The sequence below is a fragment of the Mustela nivalis genome, assembly GCF_964662115.1.
Source record: "Mustela nivalis genome assembly, chromosome: 6".
NCBI lineage: Eukaryota > Metazoa > Chordata > Mammalia > Carnivora > Mustelidae > Mustela > Mustela nivalis.
This window is the reverse complement of record NC_139025.1, coordinates 81,369,247-81,389,322: the sequence shown is the minus strand read 5'-3', so window position 1 is coordinate 81,389,322 and position 20,076 is coordinate 81,369,247. Positions and strand designations below refer to the sequence as shown.

Genomic DNA, 20,076 nt, shown 5'->3' with positions numbered 1-20,076 from the left:
ATACATGGTAGTCAGCTTTTCTTAAACCCCTAATTGTGGCAGCCTGATTTGTATGGTGACAGGAAAACTTGAGCCAGTGTAGATGTGGTGTTTACACAAACCAAAGCATATGTAGAACCCTCACTCAGTTGGAGGGGAATAATATAATCAATTTGTCAATCCCTTACCAATTGGACCACCTTTGTACCCAGGTGGGATGGCATATTGCCAAGGACACTGGGTTGCTTTTGAATTACAGTAACTTGTTTAATGCAGTACCAGCATGTTCTAAACAACTCAGGTGCAATCATGGCCACTCTTCCTATGCACCCAGTCAGCTATATCTACAGAAGGGTCGGTTGGTAGGTCTTATACCTGGGCTAGGGCATCAGCTTCCAGATAGCCATGGAATACCAGAGCATTATGAGCCAGGGCATATAAAACAAGGAAGAGGCAAGTCTTCACATGTTAACATTATATTATCAATGTGATGGCTTATTTTACTATGGTGGGGAAGAAGAACAAGGACAGGTCTCAGACTACCACCCCATGACATATTGTGGGGCCACACAGATGGCCTTGGGGAAGCATATATAAGGGCCATTGTTACCCTTTCCTTATGAAAGCCAATTGATCTTAATTATCAGAAACCTATACTTGTCAGAGTCATTTCCATGAATCTCCTGGAAGGTGAAGCTCTTTTACAGGAACACTTTTGGAAATATCAGAATTAAACCATAACTGTCTGTAAATGACAAAAGACATACAACCACCCATAGTTAAAGATCTGATGAGACTTTACTATAATGCAGTTGACAAGGGAATTTGTTTATTTCAGTGACACACATTTTAAAGTTATAACTGATAACATTATGCTAGAACACATCAGTGTTTTTGAATTTCATACAAATATATCCCGAAGAAAATTTAGCATTATTTCTTATTTGACAGTGTTTCCTATTTCCATTTCCCAATGTTTTCCTTAATATACCAAAGAAGCCTAATTAGTTCAACATCTTGCTTTCATAAGGAGAGAGAAGCCGTCTTTTGAGATGGTCCAGGGACCCTTTGGAAAATCCCAAAGTTAATTCAGGGTCAGAAAAACTTCATTCAGGATTTGATTTGGGGGAAGTTTTTTAAAAAATATTGAAACGTTTAAAACACTTGATTAAATAGGATCTTAAGTCACTGTGAAACAATACTTAGTTATCCATTAGTGAAAGTGACAAACACTTCAAAGGCAAATATGGAAAGTTATATAGATGTAAAAACTTAGCTCTTTGAATAGAGAAGACTGTTTTCTCCAGTAATCAAAGGCCTGATAAATACAACATGAAGCACAGGAAATTATTTTGATGAAATACATAATCTTTGTTTTTTAGGCAGATTACTTAACAAGTAAGACAAAGCCTTCACAATCCCACCAAGAACAGACCAATAACTTTTAGCAAATGAAAGAAAATTAAGTTTCAGTTTTACATAAGTACACCTTGATATTAAAACTTATTTTCCTTTGGGTCAATTGAATAGAGCTGTTTTACAAGTCAATTTTGTAAATTACCTCTGGAGGTAGAAACAAAATCACATGTACATAACACCCATTCGTAGACATACACAAACATACAAACAGACACAAACAGAGAGCCATAGTTTTTATTTCAAAACCTTAGCCCTTGATGAATAATCTCATGGAGGCTATGGACTAGATTTTGGGCAGGGTAGCTTCTACAGTAGTCTGTATTTTAAAAATCCACCCCCCCTTTTTCCTCTTCAGTCTTTGTGGGTAGTGTTTTAGTTATCTCCTGGGGTGTTTATAGTTCAAAGACATTATAAGATTTACAACTTCAAGGGACAGAGAAAGAATGCAACTTTTCTCCTAGGAGTTTTAGGGTATATTTCTTTATTATCAGAGGTCTAGGATAATTTCTATTTAAAGTTTTTCTTTGTGCTTGGGGTCAGACAGCATGGGGCATTCATGTTTCACTGTCAATCACAACATTCTCCCCTTTGCTTTCCTTACATCCCTGGGGATTCTGCCTCTTAGCATCCTAATCAGGCTTTGTCACAAGCCCTCCTCCTAGCTTTACAAAATGGCACAGTAAGTTCTCCCAAGTTATTATTTAGCTCTTCTACCTTACCTGCCAGCCCTGAAGCTGGCAGAGTAGAGGACAACTACACATCCTTCTCTAACTTCAGTTCTTCTCCCAACTTTCTAACTTGAGCTTCAGCTTCTAGTGGGGCATCAGTGTCTAGCCAAACTGCCCACAGTAGAGGCCAACCCACTGTGGCAGTCATTCATTTCACTTCTTTGCCACAATGCACTATATATACAGTTTCTTAAACAAGTGCATTCAAGAGGCCAGTGTTTTCAGGCCATCCTTGTACCTAACGGCAGTCCACAAAACATCTAACATATGGGGCCACCTCCTCCCTGCAGAGAGGTCAGTGGCCAACTTGGAATGCTTCTTCCCCACCCATTTCTTTAGCCTCCGGGCTGGCTGTCACCAACTATTGGCTGACAAACTGGTGTCCTTACTACACAAGCAGTAAAGAGAGACTGAAGAAAGAGGCAGGCCACTCCAGGTAGTAGGTGGCCGATTTAATAAGCACGAGAACTTACTTATAAGGCTTGTCTTGGGCAGAAGGCTGCAAGATTAGTAGATCTCTCAAAAGCTCGTATAAAGGTCCAGCTGGGTTCAGCCATGTATAGTGGTCAGGTAACTATCTCAAGGTTATGTCCTTGGGGCAACTTCTAGCATGCAGAAGGCAAGTACAACACACATTCTAAGAATGGGAAGGGGGTCAGAAGCCTTTGAAGCTCGGGTCCCGCTCATGGGTCAACCAGTGGTCATATCTTCCCAGTGACCTCCTTCAACACTGGCTGATCTAGACAGCAGCCTGAATGGGACAAGTCTGACAAAGAAGGATCACCACTTGGGTGCACTAGGGGTTCTGAATAGCTCTGGCGCCTATAGTATTAATTTCAAGCTATCATTTACTCAGAGAAAACAAGTGATAAAATCACTTTCCCTTATCATTTGAAATGGACATGAAAATTCTATTAAAAATCTGAGGATGACTACACTCAGGAGGAAAACCAGTTTCTTGCTTTTGTAAAATGACTATCAAATATGTCAAGTGTTTACTTCTCATTACAGTTATAATGGTACTTCAGTATCTCCTGTGATTGTTGGTTGGGGGGGAATTGAGGCATTTGTATAATTTAAAAAAATAAACTATGATGCCAGGTATTCTTCACAATAATTTTTACTCAGTTTCTGAGCAGGTCTATAGAGGCTGTTAAAATGTGAAGATTGCAGCAGAGAACCAATTTCAATATAAGCCTATGGAGATCCCATTACAATATAAAAATGAAATGTTCCCAATGTATGTTATACACTACACCCAGAAATAGATAGAAGGCAATACAAAAACCCTCATGCCTATATAGTATTTTGGTTCAGACATTCATCCATTGATTGAGCAGCGTTCTCTAAAAGGAAGCTGACACAGCATCCTTACCTTAAATTGTGGTTGTTATCATACCACAGATGATGTTTTATTTAAATGGATTATGCTTTAAGTCACCTGGGAAAATGGCAAAGAAACTGAATTCAAAGTCTCACACCATAACTAGACAACTCAAGGATATTAACTGAGAAATTCAGGCAATCAGCATGTTTAGTACACTAGTAATTCTCAACTCTGGCTGTAGATTAGAATCATCTGGGAAGGTTTTAAAAATACCTATGTTGGGATGCCTGGGTGGCTCAGTCAGTTAAGCATCTGCCTTCCGCTCAGGTTGTGATCCCAGGGTCCTGGGATGGAGTCCTGCATTGGATTCCTGCTCAATGGGGAGCCTGCTTCTCCCGCTACCCCTTCCCCCTGCTTGTATGAGAGTGCACGCGCGCGCTCTCTCTCTCAAATGAATTAAATAAAATCTTTTTAAAAAATACCTATGCCTGGATTCTACCCCCAGAAAGTCTAATTTAATTAGTTTCCTGGTGCTGTGCAGGCATTTTTTATTCTAATATACAAAACAACACTGATTTACATAAACCCAAAAAGCCTGGTTTAGCCGAGTCTGCTATATTTTGCCCACCCAAAAAATTGAAGAAGGAGTCTTGCCAATCAGGAACAGGAATTGCATGCAAATGGATATAATAGCTTATGCCAATTTCTTTCTCACCCCATTTGCTATATCATTTTGGAAGTTTGATGGAGGAAATATTGAGGAATGGTATGTTAGAAGTAGGAAGGAAGCACTTAAGGTATATCTAGGGCAGCTTGGATTTCTGATACTTGCATACTAATTTGAACTACTACTGGGATAGACATGTAGTAGTCAAGCTAAATTTATTACCTAACTCTAAATTATTGGTGCATAATAACACTCTGGATGTATTTAAGTATCCATCCCATCTCCAGCTTTCAAGGACCAGGGGTGAGCATAAGATCTAAATTTGCCAAATTGTAAGAGATTTATATTTCTTCCCTACCTCCCATAACCATTATTAACAAGCAGACACACAACCTCCAGTAGCAATCAATGCTATCTTAAAACAAGGAAGGGAATCAGACTTAGGAGGAAGTTATACTTAGGGAGGAAGAGTGGAACAGGTAGAAAGAACGTGGGTCTTTGATGACATCACTGAATTGCTGACCATGGGTAACTGGAAACTGCTCTGTCTCTGGCCCAGTTAAATCATATAGTTCCTCATTGTTTTAACTTAGTTTTGTGCAAATGATGCATAATTAGGAATTATTTCAGATGGACAGAAAGAAGAGAGCATTTTAGTTGAAACTAGGAATCTCAATGTGACACTAACTCAAAGATCCTAGACCAAGGGAAATATCTCTGGACCAGAGCTTCCTCCTTTGTTAGTGTTAGGGATCTGAACATGATCCCTAAGTTTCTAAGTTTCTTTTATCACTCTAAGACCTGAGTATATGCTTAAGAATTTTATTCATTAATTATATTTGCTGCTTTTCTTTTTTTTAAGATCTTATTTATTTATTTGACAGAGAGAGACACAGCGAGAGAGAGAACACAAGCAGGGAAGTGGGAGAGAGAGAAGCAGGTTTCCTGCCGAGCAGGGAGCTAGATGCGGGGCTTGATCCCAGGACCCTAGGATCATGCCTTGAGCCGAAGGCAGACGCTTAATGACTGAGCCACCCAGGCACCCCATTATTTTCAAACATGCTTAATATATCTCTTCTTTGTAACCTAGCAGTTTCAAACTTTCATAGATAGTCGATCTCATGTGAAGTTTCAGTACGTCTTCATTGATATTTCAGTTTGGAACTGTCAGTTTTGGGGGATCAAGGTCAATCTAGTTTTTTGTTGCTGTTCCATCTTTATGTTCTATCTCAGACTTTATCCGCCCACCCCCTGCCCCCGCCACTGGTGCCTCTTGAAGTGGTATTAGATGGGTAGATCTGATCGTAGAAGCTCACATCAGGCTCTGGGCTCAGGGTCATGAAATGAGTAACATGATCAGAAAAAAAGTTTAGGGGAGTGGTAGAGGTGCTGGCAGAATGCTAGGAGTTTTGCTCACTTTAAGCTGTACAATCTGGAGTCTAATAGTAATGCAATGTGTATTCATGTACATAATAATACCCAAGAGGTTTATTAATGTGGGCTTTGTAAAGACTTTTGTTACTTTCCGCAAAGGAAAGTGGTGTATAGTATGTGCACACTAAAAGGACAAAATGTGAAGGTATACTGTGTGTCTTGATGTAAGTCTTTAATTTTTTCTCACTAAGATATGAGTTCTATAGGCTAATGGGCTGATGGTAAAACTCTCACAAGTCATCTATCTTTACCTTTATCTCTTTCCCATTTTGCTCTTGTTCTGATGAGTCAACTGCTACTTCCTTACTCCCTTTCTCCTCTCACTCTTTCCCTTACAACTGTTAGTATCTAGTATGTGCCAAACTATACTATGTTGTGGCTATACAAAATTGCTTGCTGTCTAATAGGAGGAAGCAAAGAAACAAAACAGATGATTAAAAAGAATGTATTTATAGACCACATTTTCTTGATGCATTCATCTATGTAGGACATCTTGGCTCTTTCCACAGTTTGGCTACTGTGGACCTTGTTGCTATGAACAATGGGGTACATGTAGCCCTTCTTTTCACCACATCTGTGTCTTTGGGATAAATACCCAGCAGTGCAATTGATGGGTCATAGGGTAGCTCTATTTTTAACTTTCTGAGGAACCTCCACTCTGTTTTCTAAAGTGGTTGCACCAACTTGCACCCCACCAATAGTGTAAGAGGGTTTCCCTTTCTCCACATCTTCTCCAGCACTTGTTTCCTACTGTGTCAATTTTTGCCATTCTAACTGGTGTAAGGTGGTATCTCATGTGATTTTGATTTGAATTTCCTTGGTGGTTAATGATGTTGAACAGTTTTTCATGTGTCTGTTAGCCATTGGTATGTCTTCTTTGGACAAGTGTCTGTTCATGTCTTTCTTCTGCCCATTTTTCTACTTACTTGTTTTTTTGGGTGTTGAGTTGGAGAAGTTCCTTATGGATCTGGGATATCAGCCCTTTATCTGTAGTGTCATTTGCTAATATCTTCTCCCATTCTGTGGGTTGCCTCTTTGTTTTGTTGATTGTTTCCTTTTCTGTGCAGAAGCTTTTTATCTTGATGAAGTCCCAAAAGTTCATTTTTGCTTTTGTTTCCCTTGCCTTTGGAGATGTGTTTTAAAAGAAGTTGCTGTGGCCGTTGTCGAAGAGGTTGCTGCCTCCATTCTCCTTTAGGATTTTGATGGAGTCCTATGTCACATTGAGGTCTTTCATACATTCAGAGTTTGTCTTTGTGTATGGTATAAGAGAATGGTCGAGTTTCATTCTTCTGTATATAGCTGTCCAATTTTTCCAGCATCACTTCGCGAAGAGACTTTTTCCCATTGGGCATTTTTTTTCCTGCTTTGTTGAAGATTGTTTGACCATAGAGTTGAGGGTCCATATCTGGGCTCTCTATTCTGGAACTGGAAGAGGTTATGCTAAGTGAAATAAGTCAAGCAGAGAAGGTCAATTATCATATGATTTCACTTATTTGTGGAACATAAGGAATAGCATGGAGGACATTAGGAGAAGGAAGGAAAAATTAAGGGGGGGGGGATATCAGAGGGGAAGGTGAACCATGAGAGACTGTGGACTCCAGGAAACAACCAAGGGTTTTAGAGGGGAGGGAGGTAGGGGGATGGGTTAGCCCGGTGATGGGTATTAAGGAGGGCACATATTGCATGGAGCCCTGGGTGTTATATGCAAACAATGAATCATGGAACACTGCATAAAAAACTAATGATGTACTGTATGGTGATTAACATAACATAATAAAAAAATAAAAAGAGTGTAATAATTCCACATATGAGGAGGGAAAAATAACTGCCTTTTTCCAAAGATATGATTTGGCAAGAGATTACATAGTAATGAGTTTTGAAAAGAGTAGAGTAGAGAACACTTTACCATATTTTTTGGCACACAAAATGCATGACCTCATGTGTAAGTGTGTAATAAAAACTGAAACAGTGTATATGAAATTCAGTATACTTCCTCTAGTGCCCTCTTCTACTTCATCCATAGCTTTGTGAAACTGCAGAGTGGAGTGGCTCTGTGAGGTCTGAAGGAAGAACTGATATGTCCACCAAGGCATGTGCAAAGGTGGCTTGGTTTGTGGCCCCATGTCTTTGTGCTGTAGCCCCAGTGTAGCTCTAGTTTAATGAGGTCTTTAGAAAGAACCCCCTTCTACAATCTTACTTCAGTTTGAGAAAGAAACAACACTTTTTAAAGGGGATTTCTCTCAGAGTAGATTCTTCTGCAGAGTTGTTGATGGCTCTTGTATTGACAACTCTTACTCACTTGTAAGCATATGGTCTTTATGGTAGGGCTGCCCAGTTATTTAAAAACTGCCCAACACAGAGTCTAATCATGTAACAGATGCACAGATGGTGCTGGAATGAACACACTGGTGGACCCTGAAGTTAACTTCCCTCATTCTCTGCTGCATTTTAATTTGTTTTGTGACTTATTGACAGTGGATTTGATTAGAGCAGAAATCTGCTAGCTAGTTTCCAGGTGTCATGAGTTGTGTGTCTGGTAACCTCATGGAAGAGTGTGTGTGTGTGTGTGTGTATGTTTGTGTTGTCTAGTTAGTGTTAGGTTTTAAAAATCTTGTCTTTGAGTAATACTTTAGAAAATATGATGCCCCCCAAGCCAGATAATTGAATAATATAGTAGCCGATGCTGTATTACGAGACTTGGACAATGAGCCCATAGACTTTTGTGCTGGGATAGACCATTGGAAGTAGAAAGAAGTACAAGTATTATTCTCCCTAAAGAACACCATATGTAGGATTTTGGTATTTCTTATGAGTCTGGTTTTTCATAACTAGGTGTGTGGGCAAACACAACTAACCTATCTGGTCTCACGTTCTTTATCTGTGAAATAAGAGTTGCACGAAATCTTAGTGCTTTCCTTCCAAAAAGTTTGAAAGTCATCTTTAAATAAAATTACAGGGGGGAATAAATTATATAAAAAAATACAACCAGAGCTGTGATTGAAGTAGAAATGTTTAAGAATCTAGGGCTAAGAAATGCACATGACATCTTACTAAGAAAAGTAGCTCAGTAAGCTGAGCTGTTTCTAGTGAGTGATAGGGGAAGGACCGTGGTTTCTTCTCTGTACTGATGATACAATCTGGGCTATAAAATAATGTGATATGTGGGTTTGTAAAGCTCCTCGTGTGCAAACCAAGGGTGTTTGCAGACAAGCATGCTGTCTGGGCAGTGGTGGTAAACTAAACCTGGGCTTTCTCCACATTGAATTTCATTGATTTCGTCCTCGGTGTTCTGTCACCTTCAAACTATGGAATTCTGTTTCTGATCCTACCAAGGATAGGAAGATGTGAAAATGCATAGTCCTCTAAGATAATCATCTATTTCTCAAGCAGTGACACTCCTGCAAAAATTTGCCTGTGGTCAGAAGCTGACATACAGTAGTTTTAAACAGGGTCCCGAGAGTGATCCCATTTCTGGGTAATTTCATGAACAACCTCCTGGGACTTGGTTATCTGGAGATGATTTTCTACCAGACTGGGAAGTACTCAGTCCGTCAGCATTTATTTATTGTCTGCCATATGCCAGGGATATGCTCAGTGCAAGATACAAAAGAAAACTCTTCATCTTCAAGGAAGTTAGGGTGTAACGTGGGAGACTGCCACACAAGCCAATAGTTCTAATGCACTGTGGTGAGTCCCACGGAGGTCTGGACAAGGTGTTGTAGTGAGCAGAGAAGTAAACCAACTCAGCCTCGTGGGGAGGTATCCTGGAGATGACACCAGAATAAGCTGAGAAAGAAGAGAGCAGGAGGAAGAAAAGCCTTCTAGGCAGAGGAAACAGTACTGGGGCGCAGAGGCAAGAGACAGTAAGAAGAATCAAGGATCTCCAAGTACTTTGCTGGAGAATCAACTCTGTGTGTGTGTGTGTGTGTGTGTGTGTTAGAAACAAAGCTAGACAGGTGGGCAGAACCTGCCTCACATGCCACACTCAGTGGGTTGAACTTTTTTCTGAAGGGGGTAGATCTCTGATGGAGTGCAAGTAATTATTCAAGTAATTGAATTGAAAATTAAGAATGCTCCTCAATTTTGATACTTTTTAAACTTAGAAACTGTCCATTTCATCTAGGAATTTAACATTATTTTTAGAGTTTTTACAGGCTACTCATAATTCTTTAAAAAATCTTATTCAACTTATTCAAGTTGAACTATGCAAGTAGGGAAGCAACAGAATATAGATTCATTTTTAGGAGGCTCTTCCTGTCAATAATATAGAAGATCCCCTGAGGTAGAATGGTAGGCAGGGAGGGAGGAGGAATGAACTTAAAGGGCAAGGGGCCAGTTATAGCACAGGTCTGAGGAAGAAGTGATCAATAGCAAATGGAAGGTTGTGACCTCTAATTATTCTTAAGCCATCCTTTCATTTCTCAGTAAACTCTACTTGATCATGGGATGGAGATATATATATATATATATATATATATATATATATATATATATATATATCTTATATTTATATATATATATCTTATATTTATATTTGTTTTCTGTTAGATTCTATTTGCTAATATTACATTAGAGATTTTTACATTGACATTTATTAGGAAGATTGATCTTTTTTTTATTGTGTTATGTTAGTCACCATACAGTACATCGTTAGTTTTTTATCTTTATTTCTTATTTGTTTTCTCTGCTTTGAAAGAGTATAAATAATATTTGACAAAAATGCATTTTTGCATCTTTTTGACCTACTCTTGTTGGAGGTGGGCAAATGAGGAATAGTTGTTCTTTGGTCCCAGAAGAGAAAGAAGAATAAGCAAATTTATCGTCATGAAAAAAATTAAGAATGCTCTCAATTTTGATACTCTCTTAACTTAGAAACTATCCATTTCATCTAGGGATTCAGTATTATTTTTATAGAGCTTTTACCAAGTACTCATAATTCTTTTAAAAATCTTATGCATATGAGGTTTCTTTCCCCCTTAGACTCATTGTTAATGATCTGTGTTTGTGCTTTCTCCTTTTTAGTTTTTGTTTAGACTAACTGCTGATTTATCTCTATTTCTTTTCCCCCTAAGAATCACCTTCTGGTTTTATTGATTAAGTTTACTTTCTCTCTTTTGTTTTATAATATATCAATTTCTGCTTTTTATCTTAAATAATTTGTTCCTTCTGCTTGCCTTAGGTTTTATTCTTTTTAAATTACTGAGTTGAATTCATATTTAGTAATGTATTTAGAACCTCACTTTTTTTTTTTTTTTTTACAGTGCATAGCTTAACTATTGACATGGGGTTTTATTAATGTAGAGTTTTCAGTTTTATTATTTGCTAGATATTCTGCAACTTTGGAGGCAATAAAGAAATCATGACTAGAATTGTTAAAGAGTGAGTAATAACATTTCAGGTGGTTGGTTTTATTAGTTATTAATTTCTACTCTAATTGCATTATAAGCTAAGAGCATGGTCATTACTGTCATTACCATTGGTTTTAAAATACTTTTTGTGTCTAGTTTATGGTCAAGTTTTATAAATGTTTTTAGAAGTATTTGAAAACCAGTCTCTTCGTTTTCAGCACTGGAATTATAAAGACGTTAATCTGATGGATTAGATTCCAGATTCTTTATACCATCACTCATTTTGAGAATTTGACTTGTTTGCAGCTGAAAGAAATAAATTTAAATCCTTCTCCATTTGGAGCAATCTCCTTAAATTCCCCGTGTTTTAAGCTTTATGTGTTCTTATGTTAAAATAATTGAATGTAAAATATAACAGTAGTTATATCTTCAATTGAGATTGAACATTTTTATAATGTTAAACTACTCTTTTGTCTTGTTTAATGCTTTTTGCCTTGAAGTCTTTCTGGCAGACATGACAAATTAATGCCAAAAAAGAGAGAGAGAGAGAGAGAGAAAAGCCAGAATCACTTGTATCATTCATTTCACTTTTAACATTCCTGAATGATTGAGACATATAGGTAGTTTTTGTTTATTAAACACAATTTGAGAATCTTTAAAGAATTTATTTTATTTCATATACATATATAATATTTATTACATATATAACATGTTTCAATTCTATCATCTTGTATTTTCTCTTTCTAATGCTTCTGTTGCTTTTCTTCTTTTGCTATATGGTTATGTCTTCTTTATTTTGGTTCTGTTGCTGTCCTACTATTGATATTTTGAGAGATTTATAATCTGGATCTTAGTTCCTCTAGTGGTTACCTTTATGATTGTTAATATTTTTTCAAGTTAGGTCTATTGACTCCTTGCTATGAAATATGGGAAAATCCTACACCACCCCTACATCACTACCTTGCTTTTTATCTCCTTTATTTTCACAGTGTTAAAGTTTACAACACTTCTAGTAAATGTAATAAACTACTAATGGCTTCAGTGTTCACCACCAAGTCCTTAAATATCACAACTCCCTCATTTCTGGTTATTTCAGTTTCTCTTTTGAAGGGTTGGAGTTCATTCTCTCTCAGTTTTTCTCATTAGAGCCTATGATTGTTATATTCTGACTCTTTGCATAATTGCAAACACATGGCTAATGACTATATTCATGATTGATAATTGCTTAGTTTGAAATTATTGGGGGCATGCATATTTCTCTCCAGACCTCTCTAAACATTGCTTTGACGTGGAGGATTTTATAGATGTTATACTAATCCAGTGCTTCTAGTCTCACTATTATTATATTTACATATACATTATACACGCACACACACACACACATATATATATATATATATATAATATGTAATTAGAACAGAGAAAGCAATGATGAAATTAGAACATATGATATACATATATATGTATATATATACACACACAGATATATATATATAAAATATGTAATTAGAACAGAGAAAGCAATAATGAAAATAAAATAAAATAATGAAATTAGAACACATGACGATATACATATATATGTGTATATATGTATATATATACATGAAATTAGAACACATGATGACATACATATATATATGTGTATCACTACACTACATTTCATCATGTGTTCTAATTTCATTATTGCTTTCTCTCCCAAAGAGCCTTTAATACCATATGGCCTCTGGAGGGCCACAAACTATTATAATATCTAAGATTTTTCTCAGTCCCCTTACCCTACAAGAACCAATTTTTGTCCTCTTGGGGATGATGTCATCCCTGTTGACAACATATGTGCCAACCTTACGCCCCATATTCTCTTGTAAGCGACTTCTTTGGTGAGGATAGTGTTTTCCTGCAAATTTTCTTGGGCCACAGTGTGATCTTTGCTACTGCAGATTCAGGGCTTGCTTGTTTCTCTGCCAACTTTTATCATATTTTTGAAAAAAATTTGGGGTCCATCTGTTCCATTCCCTTCTTGAGAACTATCAATTATGTGTGTATTAGCCATCTGCTTTCATCTTCCACGCCTCTGATCTTCTCTTTAGCCTCTTCTTTTGTTCCTTTTTTCCATTTTATTGCCTAGCTTCAAAGAGTCCATATCACTACATTTCAGATGTCTCTCTTTTCCTTTTTGCTGCTTTTAATGTTTTACATTTTTGTAGTAGTTTTATTATATCCTCTTTCTGACTTCACCACCATACTTTCTCCTGTTATGTGTGTTCTTCATTTTTCTTTTGCCTTTCAAATTTATTTTCTCCTTCTGGCATTTCCATATATCTATGCTACTATCATCCCTCAGATTTTGGGATAATCTGCCCCTTCTCCCCTTCTCTGGGTATGCAGACCATCAGCCAGGAGATCCATGGAGTATTTGCAGTATAGCTTTCGTTTGGTGATTTGTACCTATTTATTTTGCATAGTTGGGTGAAAGAAGGGGGTGCAAATCTGACTGCTGTTTCTGATCTCTCTTCAACCTTCTCATTTCTGGCTTTTTTCAGCCTGGGAGTCATAACTGGAGAATGTGAAGATAGAAACAATACTTCTTCAACCCTTGTTCTCCTGTTCCTCACTGTGTAACAGCCTCCATGATGATCTCAGCATGGACTAGGGATGCACTCATACTCATCCTTCCAGGTAAAGCTAGCTCCCTTGGGGACTCAGTGATTTTTTTGAAAAAATATGTATTCTTATTAAGACCCAAAGGAATAGAAAAGATATCTAATGTACTATTCTACTTTATAATCAATATAATCTATTTATATGAAATTTTTAGAAAAGGCAAACCTATACTGACAGAAAGCCCATCACTGGTTGCCAGGGGCCAAAGAAGGGATTAACTGCAAAGAGACACAAAATAACTTTGGGGATAATGGAAATACTACATATTGCCCATTTTGGTGGTGGTTACACAATTATGTATATTTGCCAAAACTCGCCAAATTGTATCCTATAACTGGAAAAGTTTTTGTAAAGATGGTTTTTAAAAGTTAAAGAAACAACAAATGTGATATATATGGCTGAAACAATTCTTTTTCACTATATACATTGGATTCTTGACTCTAAAAGTTTGGACAACATATATGAGCATACCATGAGATGAAAAAATATAATAAGAGATGTTTTCCTTACTGCAGTAGTCCCGAAAACATATATATCAGAATTCCTTGGGGATATTGTCTAAATGCAGCTTTCCAGACTCCACTCCCAGAGATTCTGACCTAAGGCCAGGTAGCGGGGGATAGACCTGTGTGATCTAATGGTCTCTCCAGGTGATTATGATGCATGGCAAAATTTGAAAACCATCAGCCTAGTATATAGGCTGACCTTGAAGTAAACTGAATTGATGTCATGCCCTGGTCTATTTCAGATATTTCTAAGAATTATATCAGAAACATCATAAAAGACCTTGAAACAATAAATTGCCAGTTGCATTGGCTAAATAGCTCTATAAGGAGGCCCAAGATTTGGCAAAGTAGCCTCCCCAAATTGCAAGTCTTCTGATATGCCATTGATCCCCTTCCCTGACCTCAGTCTGGTTAAGAAAGCATACTGAATCTTGGAGCTTTAGTTTTCTTATTGGTTATTTGGCAAGATCTATAGTATCTACGTAGCTCCCATAGTTGTTCATCAGAATTAAGCAAGATAATTCATATAAACTACTTAGCACAATGCCTAGTACATAGTATGTACAATGGAACCTGGAAAACTCAGATAATCTTAACTAGTAATTGATTCCTAACCTTAACAGCAGGCTCATCCTGATCATTTCATTAACGTTATAATAATGAGACCTTAGATTTCATGCTTTTTAATTATTTGGACCATTATACCATTTACACCATTATAGTTGTTGTCACTGTCACAACGTTGTCAACGTTAATGTTGTTAATGTTGTTAGCATTATCATTATGTCTTATGTTTATTATTATATTTATTATCATTATCATCATCTCAGTGATTTTGGTATCAATAGACCATCCTCTTTCTCCTGCCTGAGTTTACCACTGACATTATTTTGCGGGACTGAAGGCACTCCTCTCTTGAGTATCCAGACCTTTTTTTGCCTGTTAAAGTGGAATCATTTGATAGCCACTGTTTACTTTTTTTTAAATTTAAATTCAATTAGCCAACACATAGTACATCATTTGTTTCAGCTGTAGTGTTCAACCGTGCGTCAGTTGCCACTGTTTACTTTTAACAGGCCATTTCAGATAAATCTAAATGTAATGTAAAACTTAGAAAAACAACAACAAAGGGTTGAATTGTAATAAAAGGATGACATTCAACCCTCTTCAAGTCCATTATTTAATAACCTAAAATCAACCCAGATGGTACTTCCAACTACATTGCCTCACCTTTTTTTTTTTTTTTTTTTTTTTAAGCCTCTGCTTTCCAGGAGCTTGGTGGAGAAGGTGATGAGAGTTGATGTTGTTGATGTAGGTGAACGGAGGCGATGCGGCTGGGCAGTTACAGGAGGTAGTTAGTGACAAGGAGTCCTTAAGGTCTTCCCTCTTCTCCACTGCCCTCCCCTGAGCTGTTCTTCTGGGGTGTTCAGGCAACAACTAGCTTTTTCCCAGGTATACACATCAAGCAGAGCATTGTGATCAATCCTGATGACCCCCTAAAACTGAGGTTTTTACAGTGTAATAATAATTGATGTTTGACAAAGTGCTCAGTAGTCTCTAAAATTGGAAGATATCTTTTACTGAGGCCTAGGTAGGTCATCCTTAGCAGAGATCACCCAAACAATGTGACTTAAACCAGATTTCATTCAGTAATTTATCAGTATTATTGAACACTACATCTGAAACTAATGATGTCCTGTAAGTTGGCTAATAGAATTTAAATAAAAATAAAAAAAATAATTAAAACACAAACAAAAATCCCTCACATTTCGTGACTCTAAATTCCATGGTTCTTTTCACTCTCTGTGACACCTTTCCAGTTGGGAGGGAGACTGTTTTAGCTCTTCCCAATTAATAGCTTAAAGGGAAGCCAAAATATTGATACTCCTCAATCCTCAAGGTGGCCTGGTAAAAGCTGTGTGCCAAGATGGCCTGGTTGGTCCACACCTGGAGGTGAGCACCCCAGTGTGCTACATAGACTGTGATGTGGAAACTGTTAGGAGGCACTGATAGATGTTATCTAATGTCGATGTATTAATCTTCTTATGTTTTTTTGTTCATACTTTAAATAAGTGGCATTCATACCTTTAACTACTGGGATTTTGAGAATTCAAAAACCCTGCTTCCCTCTGCCCCAAAATATTGGTGCTGATGAAATCAGACTTCTTCTGGGCACTCCCAGGCCAAAGGGCTTGGTTAGACCAAAGGGGTTGCAGGAAGACAGAATTTGTGCATTTTTGATCCCCCATGTTCTTCTCTTGTATTCCCATAGCACCCCATACTTCAGGATATCACACAAGCTCTCACACTGACTTATAATGTTGTCCTTCCTTATTGATTTGTCCCGCTAGACTATAATCTTTTAAAGAATACATCCTTCACTCTTATACCTGACCAGTACAGTGCCTAAACCACCATAGTAGCTTCCTAGCTAACCTCTCTACATTTACTCTTGACTTCCTATGACCTTTTTTCAAGTTTGAGTAATATTTTAAAAACAGAAACAAAAATCACATAACCCCCCCTTTTTAAAACCCTCAAATGGTCGGAAATGTTTTGTATCTAGATTGTGGTGCGGAGCCTATGACCGTAGACCTTGGTCATAATTCACAAAATTGTACACCTAAGGGGGTGATTTTTACCATACATAAATAATACTTCAATAAGACTAATTTCAAATTAAAAACATTTAAATCAACAACCACTTTCCATTGTCCTTAAGACAAAAGCCACATGCTTCGCTGTGGATGACATGACTGTATGAGTCAGGGTTCCACGGAAAACAGGTGACACATTCAGATTAGGAAGAAGTTGTAGGTACTTTATTGAATTCTCCTTAAAAGTGTGAGCAGACTGTCATGAAGTGACAGGTCGTGTGGAGTCCCCAGAGCTAGTAAGAGCAGGGCACAGTTAGCACCCCAGGCCTGAAAGGAAGGCCACCTGTTAAGTGTTACATAAAGACCGGGAGGCTGCACTGGGTTGATCCTGACAGTTAAACATGCAGGCCCCTATTTTCTCTCACCTGCTGGGATTCCTCATTGGCTGGAAACAAATAGAATGCAGAAGGTAAGGGAAAGTTGCCTTCAGGGCACAAAGCAGGGTAAAGAGTGGATCCAGAGGGGCAGAACACAGCTATCCACTAAATCAAGAGGAGGTCTGCCTCCTCTTACCTTCGTAACTTCATCTCCAGCTCCCTCCAGAAAGCACTGTGATCCTATCAGACTGGCTTCTTGTTTCCATCGTGCCACTCTACTACTTACTTACCCTTGTGCCCCAAGTTCTCTGCCCCTAGATCTTCACAAAGTGGTTGCTTATGTGACATTTAGACCACTCTCCCAATCCAGAGTAAAGCCCACCCTCCCTTCTTGGCGTTCATCATCTCTGAAATCATCTTGGTTCCTATTTGCTTACACATTTCTGTCTCTCTCCAATACTGAAAACAGAGTCTGGCACAGAGTAAATGCTTAAGTGTTCAGAAGAAGGAAAGAAGAGGGAGGGGTGGCTTCTCTGCCTTGTGCCCCAAGTTCCCACTTGGGGCTGGTTAGATGGGCACAGAGATGTGGAGTGTTGAGATTGGGATTGGGGAGCGAGAGCAATGTGGGCAGGGGAGTCCGAGGCCTAACTGAATAGAACACTCTGGGCATTATCACAAAGTCAGGGATGGGACAGACAGAGCCATGGAGATATGTGCTTTTAGCTTCTTCAAACCAGCAGAAACCACTCTCTCTACATGAGAACGCAGCAGAGCCAATGGGGTCAGAAGAAAGGTCTAACCAGTGGACCACCATGGGTCAAGTCATGGGCCCTCGATAAATATTTGACCAATATTCTGATTTACTGGAGCTTAGAAAGGAAAGAGACATTCTCCCTTTCTAAGGGAAAAAAAATACAAGAGATGATAGTCTGATTTCTTAGTGAGGTAAATATTTAGTTAGCAAGCTATACTTAAAGCAAGTTAAAGATCTTTTTAAATGAGCTGATTTAAATAAATATCTATACTTTCCAGAAAGCTTTGTTCTTAGAGTTTCATTATACCTTATTCCTAAAAAGCAATTAATTGAGGCAATTTCTTTGTAATTAAAAAAAAGGGATTTGCAAAAATTGTCTTCCCAACGAAGGCCTACTTATTTCTTGCTGTCTTTTAGCTATTATTTTCCTTTACTATTTTGTAGCAAAAAAAAAAAAAAAAAAACAACACTGCAAAAACATTTTCAGCATTTAGTCAATTTTGTCCAGAGCTGCTAAATTTTATATACAATAGTTTCCCTCTTTTGCTACAGAGAAAATCTCATGAATTGCAAAAATGTGAACATTTTAAATTAGAATAAAGCTTTCCTCAAATCATTTTCTGTGTATGGAATAGTCTTTCATTCTCAGCATTCCCCAGTTTTAAAAGAACTGACTATTCCAAATATTGATTGGGATTTTTCTCCCCGTAGTTTAGAAGACAGCAACATTGATTACACTGGGCTTTGCTTATTTACCACCTTTTCATTCATGATGGGCCATCTGGGTATTCAGTGTTTAGTTATGTATGTGTAAACTCTTTGAGGAAGACAGTTTATTTGTCAGACTGCAAATATCTAGAGAGTTGGTAACAATTTTATTTCAACAAACAATTGTCAGGCTTCTTCCGGCTTGGAACATGCCAATCCACATCCCTTCTGGGTAGCACATGCAGTAAGAGACTCTGCACCTGACTTGGGTCCAAAATTTAGCCCCAATCGCTAAAGGATCCATAGATGAATTTGTGGGGCAAGATGTTTGGAGCTTAGTGTACAAACTCATATTTTTTTGTAAGTATATGTATATATGAAAGTATTACTAGTGGATATATATACTAAATACATGTATATATACTAAATATATGTGTATATATATGGTATATATCTATATATATGGTATATGTATATGTACATGTGTATATATATGTGTGTGTGTGTGTGTGTGTGTGTGTGTGTGTGTATACATACAGAGAGAGAGATAGCACGCTCTATTTATTCTAGGAATAAGCTGATATGATTTTGGAGGCCAGGAAGTCTACAAGCCATTTACAAGCTGGAGAACTGTGGGAAGGGAATGGGAGAAGGGTGAAAGTTTCCACCCAAGACCCAGAGACACTGGTATCCAAGTGCAGAAGAAGACGGATGTCCCAACCCAAGCAGAGAGTACGTTTGTCCTTCCTCCACATTTTTGTTCTTTTCAGGCCCTTAACAGATCCAATGATGCCCATTGGCAATGGGGAGGGTTGCCTTCTTTATTCAGTCTACTGATTCGAATGCTGATCTCCTCAGGAAACACCCTCACAGACACATCCAGAAATAGTTTTACTGGCTATGTGGGCACCACATAGCCCAGTGCAGCTGACACATAAAATTAACCGCACACCTCCATACCTCTGCCACCACCAAGAAATTCTCATCTCAGGTATTCCCTTGGGATTCATTCATTCATTCATTCATTCATCAAACAAGTACTGTTTTTGACCATCCGCTCTGTGTCAGGTGCTGCCAGTGCTGAGGACAGATCAGTGAGCAAGATGTTCCCTCCTACAAGGAACATGCAGACCAGTGGGGATGACAAGCAAACAGATATCACAATAAGGGTAAATACATGGAGGGCCATCTTCCCCAGCTTGTTTGGAGAATGGTGAGGGGAGCGCATATGGGAAGTGATGTTGAAATGGATACTGAAAGGGCAAATAAAGGCTAAGTGGGGAGAAAGTGACAGGGCTATAGTGTAAATTAGGGATAGTTCTAGAAACCATCAGCAAAGGTCTGGAAAGCATGGCAGAGCCCAGTGAATTCAGGCTAGGGAGAAGTGAGAGACGAGGTGAGGCTGAAGAGAAAAGCTGGGACCACGTTACATAGGATCTCTACAAATCAAAGGAAGGATTCAACAATGTAGTGTGGTGGTTAGGAGGGCAGGATCTGGTACCCTGAACTTGCACCTGAACCAGGAAACAACAGTTTACCTGCCTCATTGGGATGTGGAAAGAAGCTGCTGA

General features: G+C 38.1%; 1 long non-coding RNA gene across 7 annotated transcripts in view; it reads left to right on the top strand.

Moving 5' to 3' along the window:
• Nucleotides 1-15,827, top strand: part of LOC309867045 — a 216,673-nt gene extending 200,846 nt beyond the window's left edge. For 6 of the 7 annotated variants that reach the window (XR_014312950.1, XR_014312951.1, XR_014312952.1 and 3 more), the window contains 2 exons: nt 13,443-13,578; nt 15,327-15,820. This is a non-coding gene — a long non-coding RNA (uncharacterized lncRNA). Of the gene's footprint in view, nt 1-13,442; nt 13,579-15,326 lie in introns of all 7 variants that reach the window. The other variant, XR_014312949.1, reaches the window with a different exon arrangement.
• Nucleotides 15,828-20,076: the final 4,249 nt, after the last annotated feature.